The following is a 16,185-nucleotide window of genomic DNA, read 5'->3' on the forward strand; positions in this document are numbered from 1 at the left end:
AGTGTGACAGGGACCCAAGTACTGAACCGTCATCTACTACCTCCCAGGATACATTAGCAGAAAGCTGGATAAAAAGTCAAATAACCTGGACTCAATCTGGCGATTTGATATGGAATGTGGATATCCCAAGTGCAGCGTAATTCACTGCACGACAGCAACCTCCCTCTCCCACCAATGTGGAATCTGTGTTTTAAAATCAGAAGGTGTCACTAAATGCTACCTAATATCATGCCATGTTTATACTACAATAGAAAAAGAAATCTAGATTGACAGAGCTATGTGCTTAAGATCGCATGACATTTTAGGGCCTGGGGCAGGGTGAGAACTCAGGTTGTCTGATTTGTGATCTACTGGAGTTTATTCACCCTGCCCTGTTATATAAAATTGTCTTTCTCATAAATTCCTGTGAGAAATTTTTTGCCACTATTGGATGGCTGAAAATGTGGGAAAGGGTATAAATCACTATGGTGTAAATCTTGTCTGGTGCTATGACTAACTAGAGATAAGACTTGCTATTTAAGAAAATGGACTCTCACACATCATGAAGCTAACTATACTGATATCATTTATGACAACCAAGGCTTCGTGACCAAAAAAGCTCAGTGGCACTCAATATTAAGAAGACCTGGACTGTTGCTAAAATTAGATGTATCCAGGAAAGAAAATCAAATAATCCTCTGAGACAAAGAGATTTCCCCTTAAACTAATGAGTTTGTAATAAATGAAGAAGTTTAATGATGTTATCAATGTTATGAGCTCTACTGCTAGAACATAACCAAAGAGAACACAGTGAAGGAGCCCAGCAGCAATCTTCAGGACACTGGAGGATGCTAAGAAAGGAAAGAGTCCCATCTATTTATTTTACTAATTGAGAGGTAGAAAGAACTTCCACCCTAGCTTCACTCTCACAGTCCTGCAACAGCCAGGACTGGGCTGCGGCCAAAGCCAGGAGCTGGGAACACAATACAGATCTTCCATGTGAGAGACAAGACTCCAAATACTTGAACCGTCATCATTGCTTTCAACAGTTTGTGTTGGCAGGAAGCTGGAGTCTGGAGCCAGAGCCTAGAACCAAACTTCGGCACTCCAATATGGGATGCAGGCATCCTGATAGGCTAAGCACCTGCTACAGATTTCCATTTAAACAGCTCTTTCTTTGGCTAGATTAAAAAATGCACCTTCTAATACTCTAGTTTTGTCCTAATTAGTCACTACACACACACAGTTCTTCAATTTATGGTAAGCACTGGGTTTATAATATCTGATTTTCCAAAATTCCTCTCCAGTTTACTCACTTGCTTAGTATGTTTTCTGTAAAAGTCTCCAGAGTCCATAAAATGTTGAGGTTTATTCCTAAGATAGTTATTGCAAAGGTTGCTGACTTCTGAGTAAGTTAACCTCATCATTAAAACCTCACCAGATGGATGGGACTAAACAACTAGAAGCCATCAAACTCCAGGCAATACTCCAGACAACGCCCTGAGGAAATCCACGTTGTACTGAGGACTGAACCCTCAGAAGGTTGCTCTGCTGCTGTCCCTCAATGATGGCACTTTTCATCATGAAGCAGCCTGTGTGGCCATCACCCCCATTTCCATACACAGATAGGGTCCATTGTTCTAGGGGAGGGAACTTGGGCATGCAGTTGGGCTAATAGGCAGTTAGGTGAGTCCCAGGTGGAATGGGGATACGGGAAATCTCTTTAAGAGGGTGCAAAACATTTGCTTCTCCCCAAAAGCTACTTTGAGTGTGACAAAAGTGCTGACTTCCACTCCTGAGTTTCCAGTTTTAGCACAAGAATAGCAAGGAAGCAGTAGTGATTCTACCCTTCTGAGTTTTGGGCTTTCATGAGAATAGGAAGAAGAAGTTACCAAGCACACCTTTCTGATGACTTTTTATTTTACCACAAGCAAGCTAGACAGGACAGACAGGTTGACAAATCTGGTCTTTTGATGGTTTTTGTCCCCACTCTCTAAATTTGCTGCTGTTCTGTTTTTTTCTCCCTAAAATTGTGCTTAAGAGACTCGACCGGCACAGTTTCTCGGATCTGCCTCTCGGAGCCCCTCTCCTGGCTGCTTCAGGAGGAGGTTTCTGACTGACTTTGCTCACTGAAAAACAAATAGCAAAACAAAATAAAAAAAAAAAAACATGCACTTTTCATAGGAATTGCCGAGGGGTAAAGAATAAATAAGAAAGCTGGAAAAATGAAATTTCTGTCAATGGTTGAGGAGTGGTTATGGAGAAGAATTAAACATGAACCTACCCCAATTTGTCCTTATTCCTGGCTCAACATATTAACATCAAAGTCCTTTCTTAAATGTGTATCTAAAGTTAGAAAAATTTTAAAATAGGGGAAACCTTAAGAAGACCTAAGAATACATGGAAGGAAGAATGCTTTTACTTGGCAATGAAAGCACATTAGAAATAGAGAGCAAGGAAGAGAATAATTCAGTTGGTAACTAAACTGTCACTGTTCTTGTCCTCAACTATCTTCCTTTTCTTGCTATTGTTTCCCTCTTAATCAATAAAACCTTTTATTAGGTCTTTATTACATCCTGGCTTCTTCTAGTTACGAGCTGTGCACTATGAATGCCTGCCAACTTTCAGATGATGGAGATTTAGAAGTGGCAGCCATGTCATGAGTCACAGTGACACATAAATTACTCACAGGTTTCCAATCCAGGCAGACAGAATCATCCATTAGCAAGGACTTCTTTAGGGCTGTTCAACAACAGGGGACATGATTCATTGGAATAAGATTATTCCACATGGATTTTAGGTATTTTGCTCAAATTTAACTTTTTTTTTCTCATGTGACCTTAGTGCATCAGCTTCCTTGTTGGTTAAAGCAGTCACATATCCCTGGAGAGGAAATCACCATATAATTAAGGTTTAGGTGTGGCTGACAGGCAGGAATGTTTCTGTATGTTGGGGAATGAATTCTCCAGGTTTTTGTCTAAGCTCCTTTGCCAGTGAAAGGGAATGATGCAGTGCTGGAAATGACTGACTAGAAGAAAATACCACCTAAAATTAAACATATAATTTTTTGGAACATAGAGACAACCCAGTACCAAACTGTGTCTTCTGAGACCTCCTTTGTCTTTGTTGGAAGAAATGTGGTCAGTAATTCCATTTGAGTCATCATTATCAAAGTTAAACATTTGTTGTTGGCTACTAACAGTTATGGGTCTCTGTTCTACATACTTTGTTCACTTGCCTTCAAGGCTTACATCCTACCTGCGGATAATAACTGATATAGCTGGATAATTACTGTTGAAAACCCATATAGAGAAAAACCCACAAAAGACCTGGATACACCTGATCCAGGAATTTACATGCTGTACATAGAATGCAGTAAGAGTGCGTCACAGAAAAATTTGTGTACCAAGACATCATCTAGAAACTGATTTTTGAAAGAACTCTCCATTCAGTGGATGAGTATAAGTTGACTAGTATATGCAGAAAAGACATTTTCACCAAGCACAGGTTAACATATTCATTTACTTATTCTTGAAAAGTGCTTGGGCCGGCGCTGTGGCTCACTTGGTTAATCCTCTGCCGGTGGCACGCTGGCATCCCATATGGGCTCCAGGTTCTAGTCCCGGCTGCTCCTCTTCTAGGCCAGCTCTCTGCTGTGGCCTGGGAAGGCAGTGGAGGATGGCCCAAGAGCTTGAGCCCCTGCACCCACATGGGAGACCAGGAGGAGGCACCTGGCTCCTGGCTTCAGATCAGTGCAGCGCGCTTGCCGTGGCGGCCATTTGGGGAGTGAACCAATGGAGGGAAGACCTTTCTCTCTGTCTGTCTCTCTCTCACTGTCTATAACTCTGTCAAATAAAAAAAAAAAAAAAGTGCTTAAAATGTGCCAGAAACTAATACCAGATTAGTTTACTGGAAGATCATAATTAACAAATCAGACAAGGTGCTGCCTTCATGAAGCTACATTTGAGGCTGAGACTGTTAATATAAATAACTACAGTTTGTCACAAGTGTTATAAAGAGATGGCTAAGATGCTGGATGTAGAGTAATGAGGAAAAGATTAACCTGGTTGTTGATCAGGGCAGATCTTTGCAAAGACCTTCTGTGACAAGGTACAAGGGTACAAATGAAAGACAAGGAGACCGGTTTTGTCAATCAACAATACACGTAGAGTGGAATGAATGGAGCAACGAGTAATAGTGCAGCTGTGAAGGGGATGCTGAATAAGACAGCAAGAGACTCGTGCTGTTTTCTGACCTGACACCCACTTTGGTATTTCTGTCCTCATCCTCATCCCATTGCTGGCTTGATAGTTTGATAGCTTTCCTCCATTGTTACTTCACTTCCCAAGCACTTTGACATCCTTGTCCAAATCAATTAAAAAATCACTTGAGAACCACTACATGTAATATTTCTCTGTATTCAGAGTCCTTCTTGGTCTTGCATGTCGTAATGCTTAATAGATGTGTGTCCAAATAAATGAATAAGGTGATAGCGACAGGGTGTGTAGGGTGAAGACTAAAAATCGTCATTTTTATGGGCACCCAATTAAGGATTAGCCTAAAGTGTTTGATACAGGCAGTGTTTACAGCTGGTCTAATGCCACTGAATGCCTGGTTAGTAGGTCAAGGGTGGTAGTGAAAAAGAAAAGAATTGTGATAGCTTTTTTATTTCTCTTTAATAAAATTAGAGGTTAGAATAATCATCTTTTTAAAAGATTTATTTATTTATTTGAAAGAGTTACATAGAGGGAGGAGAGGTGGGGCGGGAGGGGGGGTTCTTCTATCTGCTGGTTCACTCCCCAGATGGTCGCAATGGCTGGAGCTGCACCAATCCAAAGCCAGGAGCCAGGAGCTTCTTCTGGGTCTCCCACACGGGTGCAAGGGCCCAAGGACTTGGGCCATCTTCTACTGGTTTTCCAGGCCATAGCAGAGAGCTGGGTCAGAAGAGGAGCAGCTGTGATTCTAACCGGCGCCCATATGGGATGTCGGCACTGCAGGCAGCAGCTTTACCCGCTATGCCATGACAATGGCCCCATAGAGTAACCATCTTTTATAAACTTTTTAAGTTATTTCTCTGGATTGTAGTTATAGCTAAACAGTTTCAATTAAAACGCAGATTCACTTGGATTTCAGTCTGTAGTTTTCTTTACAGAGTGTTTTGGGCATGGAGGAATATGTCAATCACCTAAGCTTTCCTTGGGCATGGTAATTACAGTAAAGTCCTCATCCAATATATAATCCAGCCAAAGCATTGCTTAAAACAAAAAACAAAAAACACTTCCTCTACTACCACTGAAAGAAACTAATTCAGCCACCAACTTAAACAAACAAATACTGAAAGTCCTCTGTTGGACTGGGTACTAGAAATGTAAAAACAATCCTTATAACTCTGCAATGCTGGATTTCTGAGAGCTGTTGAACCTATAATTATGCTGGTTAGGACACTGAAAGCCAACATCACAGACTTGGTCTAAATTCCTTGAGTTAGAATCTATAGCTCCTGACTCCCAGTCCAAAACTATTTCTACAATTGCTCCATAAAACCTAATTATAAGCTTTAAAGCAACACTTAAGGAAATGTATATGACTAATTCTTATAATTTGAGTCATTTAAAACCATGTGTATCATTTGCACCCTAAAGCTGTTGTCATGGACTGAATGCATCACCCCAAAATTCTTATGTATAAGCTGTAACATCCAATGAGGTACTGTTGGAAGGCAAGGTCTTTGGGAAGTAATTAGGTTTAGATGAGGTCATCAGAGTGAGGTTCCCATGATGAGATTAGTGACCTTATAAGAAGAGACCAGGGAACCAGCATTGTGGTACAGTAGTTAGGTTCCCCATTAGGTCACCAACATACTGTACTGGATTGTCAATTCAAGTTCCAGCTTCTGATTCAGCTCTGTACCAATGCACCTGGGAAGACAGCAGAAGATGGTCCAAGTCCTTGGGCTCCTTAGGTGATTGACATATCATCCATGTGGGATACCAGGATGGTGTTCTTGGCTCCTGGGTTCAGCCTGGCCCAGCTGTCACTGCTGTGGTGTGTTGGATATTACAGTAGATGGAAATTAATCTCCTTTCTATTCCCCTCCCTCCCTCCCTCTATATGTCATTCTGTCTTTCAAATAAGTTAATTTACAAAAGAAAGAGAAACTAGAGAGCTTGCCCTCTGTCTGCCATATGTGGACATAGCAAGAAGGCAGCTGTCTGTAAGTCATGAGACCTCATAAGGCACAAAATAGGCTAGAACCCAGATCCGGAGGCTTCCTAGCCTCTGCGTGGACAATCTTATGACAACCTGGAGTTGACTAAGAGAACAGCCCATTTTGCAGATAAGATAATTGAAACCCAGAGGTGTTACAGAGTGGTATTTTCCCTGCAAGCTTTAAGCCGCTATTTGCACATTGGTTTTTCTACTCTTTTTTTTTTTTTTTTTGACAGGCAGAGTGGACAGTGAGAGAGAGAGAGAGACAGAGAGAAAGGTCTTCCTTTTGCTGTTGGTTCACCCTCCAATGGCCGCTGCGGCCGGTGCACCGCGCTGATCCGATGGCAGGAGCCAGGTACTTCTCCTGGTCTCCCATGGGGTGCAGGGCCCAAGCACTTGGGCCATCCTCCACTGCACTCCTGGGCCACAGCAGAGAGCTGGCCTGGAAGAGGGGCAACCGGGACAGAATCCGGCGCCCCGACTGGGACTAGAACCCGGTGTGCCGGCGCTGCAAGGCGGAGGATTAGCCTAGTGAGCCGCGGCGCTGGCCGGTTTTTCTACTCTTTAAAGGGAATTTTAATTTAATTGTCGTTCAGCTAGATAGTATTTACAAGATCCAGGTTTCTCATGCAAAACCTGTTTCTGTCTTGAGATCAGTTTGGTGTCCAAGACCAGAATGACAACAGAGAGGGACTTTCATTTCCTCTTCAGACTTCTCATTTGCTGTACACAATGTTACAGAACCACCCTTGGCTCCACCTCATGCTGGGATGCAAACTATTCTCTGTTCCCTGTGACTTTCTCTGTCCCATGGCATCCTGATTTTTCACACTAAAAAGTGATCAGCAAATATAAGTTATGCTTCTGCTCTCAAGAGTTCAAAAGCCTCATTGTTGCCTTTTCATCCAAGCAGAGGAGCCGGGTCCCATTACTGCTCTCCCTCCAAGAGCTGGGCTTGCTGGTTAATCACATACATCTCCTTCACTACTGTTTGCTTCCGGTAGTGACTTTAAAGCTTGCATTTACCAGATTTTTCGCTTTAGAACACAAACAGTTATAGCAACAACAACAACAAAAAGCAATTAGAAGAAATGACATGTGGTTGTTGCCTCACACGAAGATGCCAATTTCCACTGTACTGTCGTGATTGATGCTGTGCCTTGTACAAAGTGACAACAGTTTTACTACAGAGAGAAAACATCCCTCTTGAAGCGGCAAGAGCATCCACCTTGTCCAGAGCTCCACTGGTAATCCCAGTCAAATAGCCAGCAGTTTCAAAGGGACCACATACCCGGAGAACTGTAAAGTTAGGAAGATTTGAAATCTCAATCGGAATGCTCTCCTTTCCCAGAACTTTGTCTTCCTTGGCTTCTTTTTCTTGTTTTGGAATTTCCCAAAGTGTTAAGACTTTTTTTTTTAAGTCACTGAATAAATATTGAGTAATGCCACCAAACTTTTGTGAGTTTTAGACATGTGGCAACAAAATTAGTTAACCCAAATTGAATGGGCTGGGAAATAATTGAGTTTTCCTAGCCTGTCTTTAGCCCTTAGCCTTCACCCTTTTTCCCATGTTTTATTTTTTAAATAGATTTCTAGCAAGACTACTTGGTGTAGGTGCTAATGACTTACTTGTCAGAGTGATAAAACTTGCTAACTTTCTGAATGTTTCTTCTAAAAAATTTGAATATAGAAAGGCTTATTAGAAAGCCAGAAATTGACAGTAGGGAGAAAAGTGTCCCAAAAGGAGCTTTAGAGACAAACAGCTGAAAATGATTTCTTTGTGAAATATTGAAATTTTTATTGAAATTGAAATATTGAAAAATTTGAAAGGTTTTGTTCATTTTCGCAGCTTCCTCATTCTTGGTTATGCTCTCGATTCCTGACTAACAATACCCACATATTTGAAGGACTTTTTCACCTTCTCTATCTTTCTGTGAGAGAAGTCTTACTTAATACCAACAAATGCGAGCAGAAGGAAAAGGGAAGCAGCAATGCTTGTGACAGTTCTATTTCTAGGGAGGATGGCAGCAGCAGTGACAGCAGTGTAGTCCACCACCCCTCAGATCCCTGCTGCCTGCCAGCCAGTGTGCTTATTATGTGTCATACACTCTCGAGTGACCCTAGAAGTGCATAGTCTTACTCCAATTCTATTATTTTATTTTAAATATTTATTTATTTATTTGAAAGGCAGAGTTACTGAGAGACAGAGAGAGAGAGAGAGAGAGAGAGAGAGAGAAAGCGAACACGAGCGCTTCCATCTGCTGGTTCACTCCCCAAATGGCCACAATGGATAGGGCTGGGTCAGGCCAAAGCCAGGAGCCAGGAGCTTCCACCAGGTCTCTCATGTGGGTGCAGGGGCCCAAGGACTTGGGCCATCTTCTACTGCTTTCTCAGGCCATAGCAGAGAGCTGGATCAGAAGTGGAGCAGCTGGGACTCAAACTGGAGCCCATATGGGATGCTGGCTCTGCCAGTGATGGCTTTACCTGCTACGCCACAGCACCAGCCCCCTACTCTATTGTTTTGAAAGCAGAAACTGAGGGAAGTGAAGCACTTGCCTAAGTCTGCCCAGCTAATAAGGAGTGGGCTATGTGAGAGAACCACAGATTATTCAGATTCCTAAACTGGTTTATCTCCTACACTATTCCAATTTGCTACCTTTCCATTTTAAGTTAGCTGAGTCTAATATAGAGATTATTTGCCACTTTTTTTTTTGGCATCCTGCAATGAATTGAAGCAAGAGTAAATCAGTGATTTATCCACAGAGAAACTGACAATAGCTAACATTCCTGAAGCTAGAAGTTCTTGTCGTTAACCAAAGAGAAGATATTCTGTTCAATATCTTAGCTCTTGAAATAGGGATTCTGGGGCCGGCGCCGTGGCTCACTAGGCTAATCCTCTGCCTGCAGCGCCGGCATCCCATATGGGTGCCAGGTTCTAGTCCCGGTTGCTCCTCTTCCAATCTAGCTCTCTCCTGTGGCCTGGGAAGGCAGTGGAGGATAGCCCAAGTGCTTGGGCGCCTGAACCCGCATGGGAGACCGGAAGGGGGCGCCTGGCTCCTGGCTTCGGATCGGCACAGCGCCGGCCGTGTCGGCCATTTGGGGGGCTGAACCAAGGGAAGGAAGACCTTTCTCTTTGTCTCTCTCTTTCACTGTCTAACTCTGCCTGTAAAAAAAAGAAAGAAAGAAAGAAAGAAAGAAAGAAAGAAAGAAAGAAAGAAAGAAAGAAAGAAAGAAAGAAAGAAAGAAAGAAAGAAAGAAAGAAAGAAAAGAAATAGGGATTCTGATGTGTGACTATTTCATACCTAACTCTTAGTTCGTATTCCCTGAGCATCAATAGAGCTTCAATTAAATACAAACACAACCCTTGTACTCTGGAGTTTGAATTGGAAGTAGACTCATAGGCACCTGGAAAATGCTAGCATGAGAGAAATTATGAACATTGCCCCAGAAGAAAGCCAGAGCTCCAATATGGGACTGCATGGGAAGGTTTACTTTGTGTTGGATTTCCTTAGAGATTCTGATCTGGAATCTTTTAAGAAGAATGTCTTAAGAGAATTAAAACAGATAAGATGATATGTGTTAACATGTTCGGATCTGTAGAAATGTATTTACCCTAGACAGGTAAAAGGAAATATGTGAGGTAAAGAAGACAGAAGTAGTACAAATACATTGCAGAATCTCATATTCTTTAGTGTTTTCTGTTTCAAAGGAGGATTGACTATACTGAGAGAGCTGAACTTGGAGCTATGTCTGTTTTGAACTATTGTAGCTTTACACAGAGCCATTGATTCATCTTTTGACCACACTTTTTTAAAAGAGCATTTTATTCTCCAAAGAACATATGCTCTTTGACTGATACGTGACTAACAAAAAGCCCAGTCTATGCCAAATTCACAGTAATGTGTGCACACACACAAACACACAAACGTACACACATCTAACATCATCATACAAAGTTCAGGGTTTGGTTGTCATGTGATAATGCCTCCTAAAGTGAACAAGAGCTGCACCAGTGAGTGTTTGTATTGGCAGAAACCTGGTCACTCTTGACAGTTGCTGGGATTCAATGGTGAGAGACCTTTGAAGGCCTATACTGCTATGAAGTTGTGGGTGTGCTGCTGCTAAACGTGGTTTTGGTTATTGTGATGTGCTAAGCCTTGTGTGTATTGCAGCAGTCTTCCCAGTTAAGTCACCCGTGTGCCATTTATCAAGGCACTTATTAAAAGTATGGTGTCCTAATTTCAGTTAAAGCTAAGTGTAACCAAAGAAACGCAAATGAATGCCACAGCTGTCTTTCACTGCTTTTCATAGGCCTTGCAATAAAAGCTAAACAGTTTTTAGTGGCTTTTGCAATTATACTTCCTTTCAATTTTCCAAAGGTTACAGGGCCTGAACCACACAAATCCCATTAAAGTAAGTAGCTGTTGTGCAATATAAGTTCCTTTGAAAACATTCTTCAATGCCCATAAAATGATCAGCGGGCTGCACTTTAGATCCGCTCGCCTGCCATGTTTTCAACCAGAAGGCAGATGACAAGCTTTGATGTGGTGGTTGGTTTCTGCTACTGAAGCTGGCGTTTTATCTTCTTGCATCAGATTTCTCCCAAATTGATGTGACTCAGGCCTAGGAAACACATTTTTATTCAGATTTTATTCCTAAAATATGTTTTTACTGTGCCTTTAAATTACATCTGGCTGACCATTGATTTGGAATCTTGGAGGTTCCTCCCACAGGATGTAGAGCCAAAGAGAGTCAGGAACCCTTGGAGTTAATGGAAACTGTATGGAGAGTGCAAGGCTTTTGTGAGTGGGGGGTTGCACATACTTGCCTGGTCCTCACACTCGTGGACAGCACTTCATGCCTTCTTCTCTGCCCTCTCTCCCATGCACCTTCGACAGTCATGTGAGGAAGCCTGAATGAATTTTATGCTGGAGCCAAAGGCAGCACATTTGCTCTGCCTAACTTGTCTCTGAGTGCACACAAAGCTTCACACTCTTTGAGATATGATTCCTAGTGTTTGAATTTTGATCCACTGGAAACTTTTTTTAGCATCTCTTTCTTGTATGTATTCCTGTTTGCTTGAATTTTTCACTTATTCTTGAGCTGCTTTTCTAGTAAATGATAAGATTGAAGAACTAATTATTGCCTTTACAAATGAATCCATGGGAAGAAGTCTTTCCCATCTCTGAATATCTCCTCTAGCTGAAAAATAAACACTGCAAAATAAATTTTTTAATACTCTGCAGGTAGAATTATCCAAAGATAATGTGAATCTAAGTATTTGCTATATGCTGCAAGAAAGAATTATTGGAATTCAGAAATCACTCATCACTTTAAAACTTTGGATTAATTGCTAAATTCTAATATTATGTGACCACACCAACTCTTTCAACCTTTTATGTCATTTAATTTATTAAGGGACTCTATCTCTTTTTCTTTAGGAATACCTGAATGCATTAAGGTGACAAAATATGGGTATACAAAGAATTGGATCATCATTTTGAAAAAAAGTATATATTAATACACAAGATCTATCTAGGAATTTAGCAAATGGAGAAATCAATATGGATTGGAGCTATCAGTCCTGTTTTATAGAGGACATGAGATGTGAAATTTTTTAGGAATCAGAGTTCTTACTCTGTATTGAAATGAAGTGTTGGGGCCAGTGTTCTGGTGTAGTGGGTAAAGTCACTGTGTGCAATGCTGGAATCCCATATTGGCACCAGTTTGTGCCCTGGCTGCTCCACTTCCGATCCAGCCCCTCCTGCTAATGGGCTGCGAAAAGCAGCAGAAGATGGCCCAACTGGTTGGGCACCAGAAACCACATGGGAGATCTGGAAGAAGCTCCTGGCTCCTGGCTTCTGCCTGACTCAGTCCCGGCCATTGCAGGCATCTGTGGAGTATACCAGCAGATGGAAGATCTCTGTCTCTCCCTGTCACTTTCTGTGACTCTGAATTTCAAATAAATAAGTATATAAGTAACTCTTTTAGAAAGTTAAATAAAATGTGTCATGGAGAGACGATGCAAGGTGAGGTATGCTACTGTGCTAAAGTAACCCTGTGTCTATTTAATTGATGAAACAAGGACTTATGGAAGTCATTGAAAAAAATGCAAGAATCTCTGGATCAAAATAGTTATTCAGTATGAGAAAATTTTAATTTTTTGATGGCTTATTTGGTAGGAAATATAGCATGTGATACACATTGCCTCTCTTTTTGCTTAGACTTTGTTTCTTAAAGGTAATGTGGAAAAAATCTGTCTTTCCCATGAATACTTTCTCTGGGTAGTGGTTTCTACTTTCATTTCTGATTTCTTGTTGTTTCTCTCCTGCACAGCGTAAATATTGTCATTTGAACTTACGAGTGGAATGGAGTTAGGGGTCTTGGTTTCTAGCTCTGGTTGGGAGTCTCAGACTTACATTGTGATTTTGGACAAGTCACATTTTTTTTTTTTTTATGTCTCATTTACTTCATCCGTAAAATAAGATGGTTGGATTAGATAATTTCTCAGCTTTGATTTCTGTCAATATTTTATGATTCATGATTCCAGTCGAGACCACACATTGTCCCTCAGGTCATTTGGCCCATTTTATTAGAAGAATGGAAATAACTACATATTTGGAATTTACCCAGATACCAATACAATTCTGAAACCCAGGAGCACCTTGGATTTGAAATACAATTTTGCCACAAACACAGTTATGTTTACTATGGCTACTCTGCAGCTTGGTGAATCTTAACCACTTCAGAATACCAAGGAATAAGACGCACTGTAATTTGCAATTGGACATCAGTATCTTTGAACATCCATAAAACTTTGGACAGCATGTGTTTCAAAATTAGCTTTCATTGTGTATCACTTTTGACAAGAAAGATGATCCTCCCGGAATGATAAAAGCACACTGCTTTCTGTGGGCTGTATTCACCCAGAGTCCAGAATCTGATCAGTGTGTTTATCACAGGTCCTTCAGATGCCCTGCATATGTAAGCCTCTCCCGTGTTTACATTTCTCATGCTGCTGAAGATAATGTGCTGGACCCTGTTCTTCTGTATTCTTGGGGGAACACAGGGAGCTCATAGTTTGTGATTAGTGAGTAAAGACAGACGAAGCATGCGGCTGCTGCTTGAGCTGTCTCTGTTGCCCACCCATTGTCTCTGTCTATTAGACTTGCACTTTGAAGGACATTTGCCAGACGCAGGCTCTCTGCACCCCCTGTTATTTGTGTCTTTTCTCACCTTCAGCATGGTCTGAGCTGATGTTTTCATTTGTTAAAAACAACAAGAACTTCACTGGGAAACTTTTGCTGGAATCTTTTCAGGTCATCATAGCTATTTATTCCCTGTCATAAAGTATAATTCTCCATTTCCCCTACTCCCACGTCAGGGGAGTTAGTGGTTTACGGTGGACAGGCAGTGGAATTTGAGTGAACAGTGGAAGATTTCAAAGAACTACTGAGAGATTATGTAGCAGGTTGTAGTACTAAGAACAAAACATAAAATACTCTTGGTCTGGATCAGACTTTGGCAGTACAAGAAGAACTAGGCTTGTAAAATAGTATAAGGGATTTAGAATTTGTGGCTGTACCTGAGAAAGTGTTTTGAGGGAAGATAACAAATCATGGGATTGGCTTAGTAAGGAAATTCCTTAAATGGTTAAAAGTAATAGCCTTGAGTATGTCCAGTTGGTTTCAGTTTGGCAAAGTTTGGATTTTTCTTTTGTAGATTTTGATTTAGCAGGGGCATGAAATTCAGGTTCTGGTGCTGTCACACAGGTCTGCATGACCCAGAGAGACCTGAAAGGCCAGACACATGCAGAGGTCTTTCAAAAGTTTGTAGGAAAATGGGGTGAAAAGAGATCATTTTCCATGAATTTTTGAAGCTATTTTGTAGAACTGTAGACAGAAGTCCTAGGAGAAATAAGAGGAAGACTTCTAAACATTTAAATGGAGGGAGGATGTAGACGGAAGATGGTTGCTACAAAGCATTTGGTCCTAGGTGTTTTAAATCTAGTGTTGATATTATTGTAAACTACTTTTTTGAAATAGCTGAATAGTGGTGTAATCAGTGATGTTGGGTGAAGTATTCAAGGCCTTGATAGATCTCAGAAATTATGACTGAACTGGTCTCATTCTCAACAAGCAACTGATCTAGCATTCTTACTGAGCATGTCACAAAAATGCCATCAAAGCAGGGCTCCTCACTGATGCACTGCAAATGTGATAAACCAAAGAGGTGATTGACTGAGCAACATGAGCAGAGAGGATGGGTGTGAGCATTTTCTTGGCTGGAGGAATCTGGTTGAGATCAGCTAATTTTTTTTCTACAGAAAATTTTCTAAGGACAAGAGAAGTTTCATGTTTACTCTGAAAACAAACTCAACAAACCCTTACTATATCTAGGTGTTTTAATTATTGAGAGGAAACGCACAGTCTCCATTCTAAGCTTCAAGGACATTCCTGGTAAGGTCACATTGACAACAAAGAAAGGGTCTCTGGGCTAAAATACTTAGAGTCTTTGATTATCATTGGGATATCTGGGTTAGGAGCTCCTAGATTTGAACTATACTTTCTATCCTCACACAAACACCCTCAATTTATTATGGGAATAATATTGTAGGAAAGGTGGGTGTCATTATTCTTAGGATATAATAATTTGTGCTAGTAGTTTTGTTGAGTGTGCTGTGTGTTTATAAACAGAGATGATCAAGAGACTCTCGTGTTAGGAAGAAGGCTGAGAGCTACTTTCTGTTGAATGTGGCCCATACAGTCATCTTCCCTACCCTCACTCCAACTCCTCATAATTTTCTTTGGGTTGATTCTTTTTGGGGAGAAACTATTGGAAGTAGAAGTCCAGTTCCTTATCCTAGCGTGAGACTTGGCAAGTTGGTGCTGTAAATTTCTGAGAGCTACACAGACTGCTTTAGACTCAGGCTGATGGTTTGGTGGTGATGTTAGGATAGTTGATATTCTGCTAAGTTTCACATGTCCATCACTGTTGCCTGGGGCTGGGGGAAGGTGGTAGGACAGGAGCATACAACTCTCTGACAGCTTTGGCAAGCTGGATGATTAAGATGTCAGGACATCTTTGGGGGTAACTCAGAGAAAATCAAGGAGGATTCCTAACAGATGAAACCTTGGTGCTGTGATTCTTCCACAGTTCCTAAGACCTCAGGGCCCTAGACTCAACTGTGGGTGACACTATTTAAAGGTTCATTTGGTGCTGTTGCCCTTCCTTCAGTCCTTATAGGTTGACCCCTAAGCTAATGTGAGTTTGGGTTGATGGTGGTACAACACAAGCTGTAGTCTAGTCTGGGACCCATGCAGCTTGCCCTAGCGATGGCACAGAGACTTTGGTGAATGCTACAAGAAGGTGACTGCATGGTGGGGCTGGCACTGTGGCACAGTGGGTTAATGCCCTGGCCTGAAGCACAGGCATCCCCTATAGGTACTGGTTCAAGACCCTGCTGCTCCACTTCCCATCTGGCTCTCTGCTATGGCCTGGGAAAGCAGTAGAAGATGGCTCAAGTCCTTGGACTCCTGTACCCGTGTGGGAGACCTGGAAGAAGTTCCTGGCTTCTGGCTTTGGATCGGTGCAGCTCTGGCTGTTGCAGCTAATTGGGGAGTGAACCAGCGGATCGAAGTCCTCTCTCTCTCTCTCTCTCTCTGCCTCTCCTCTCTCTGTGTAACTCTGACTTTTGAATAAATAAATAAATCTTAAAAAAAAGAAAGTGAATGCATGGTAAAACCAAAATCCCCTCTAATTTGCTTTGAATATATTTGCTGCTTTATTACTTTACATTCATATTTATGTGTCTATGTTGGGAAGACAGAAGTAGGAGGTTTCTGGTCTGCTTGATTATGAAAATACATGAATGAACATCACTGAAACCAATAAGTTATGAAACAATCTACTCTTCTTCCATCTTTAGAGAAGAGGGTCCATGAGCAGGAGTGAAATTTTCCTTTGGCCCTCTTTGACAAAATAGACTTCAAGGAA

General features: G+C 41.5%; 1 protein-coding gene across 8 annotated transcripts in view; it reads left to right on the forward strand.

The window, feature by feature from the left end:
• PRRX1 (paired related homeobox 1) overlaps positions 1–16,185 on the forward strand; it is a 144,081-nt gene that overhangs the window by 48,564 nt on the left and 79,332 nt on the right. The gene's annotated exons all lie outside the window — the stretch shown is intronic.

This window comes from Oryctolagus cuniculus, chromosome 7, assembly GCF_964237555.1.
Source record: "Oryctolagus cuniculus chromosome 7, mOryCun1.1, whole genome shotgun sequence".
In the NCBI taxonomy this organism is placed as follows: Eukaryota; Metazoa; Chordata; class Mammalia; order Lagomorpha; family Leporidae; genus Oryctolagus; species Oryctolagus cuniculus.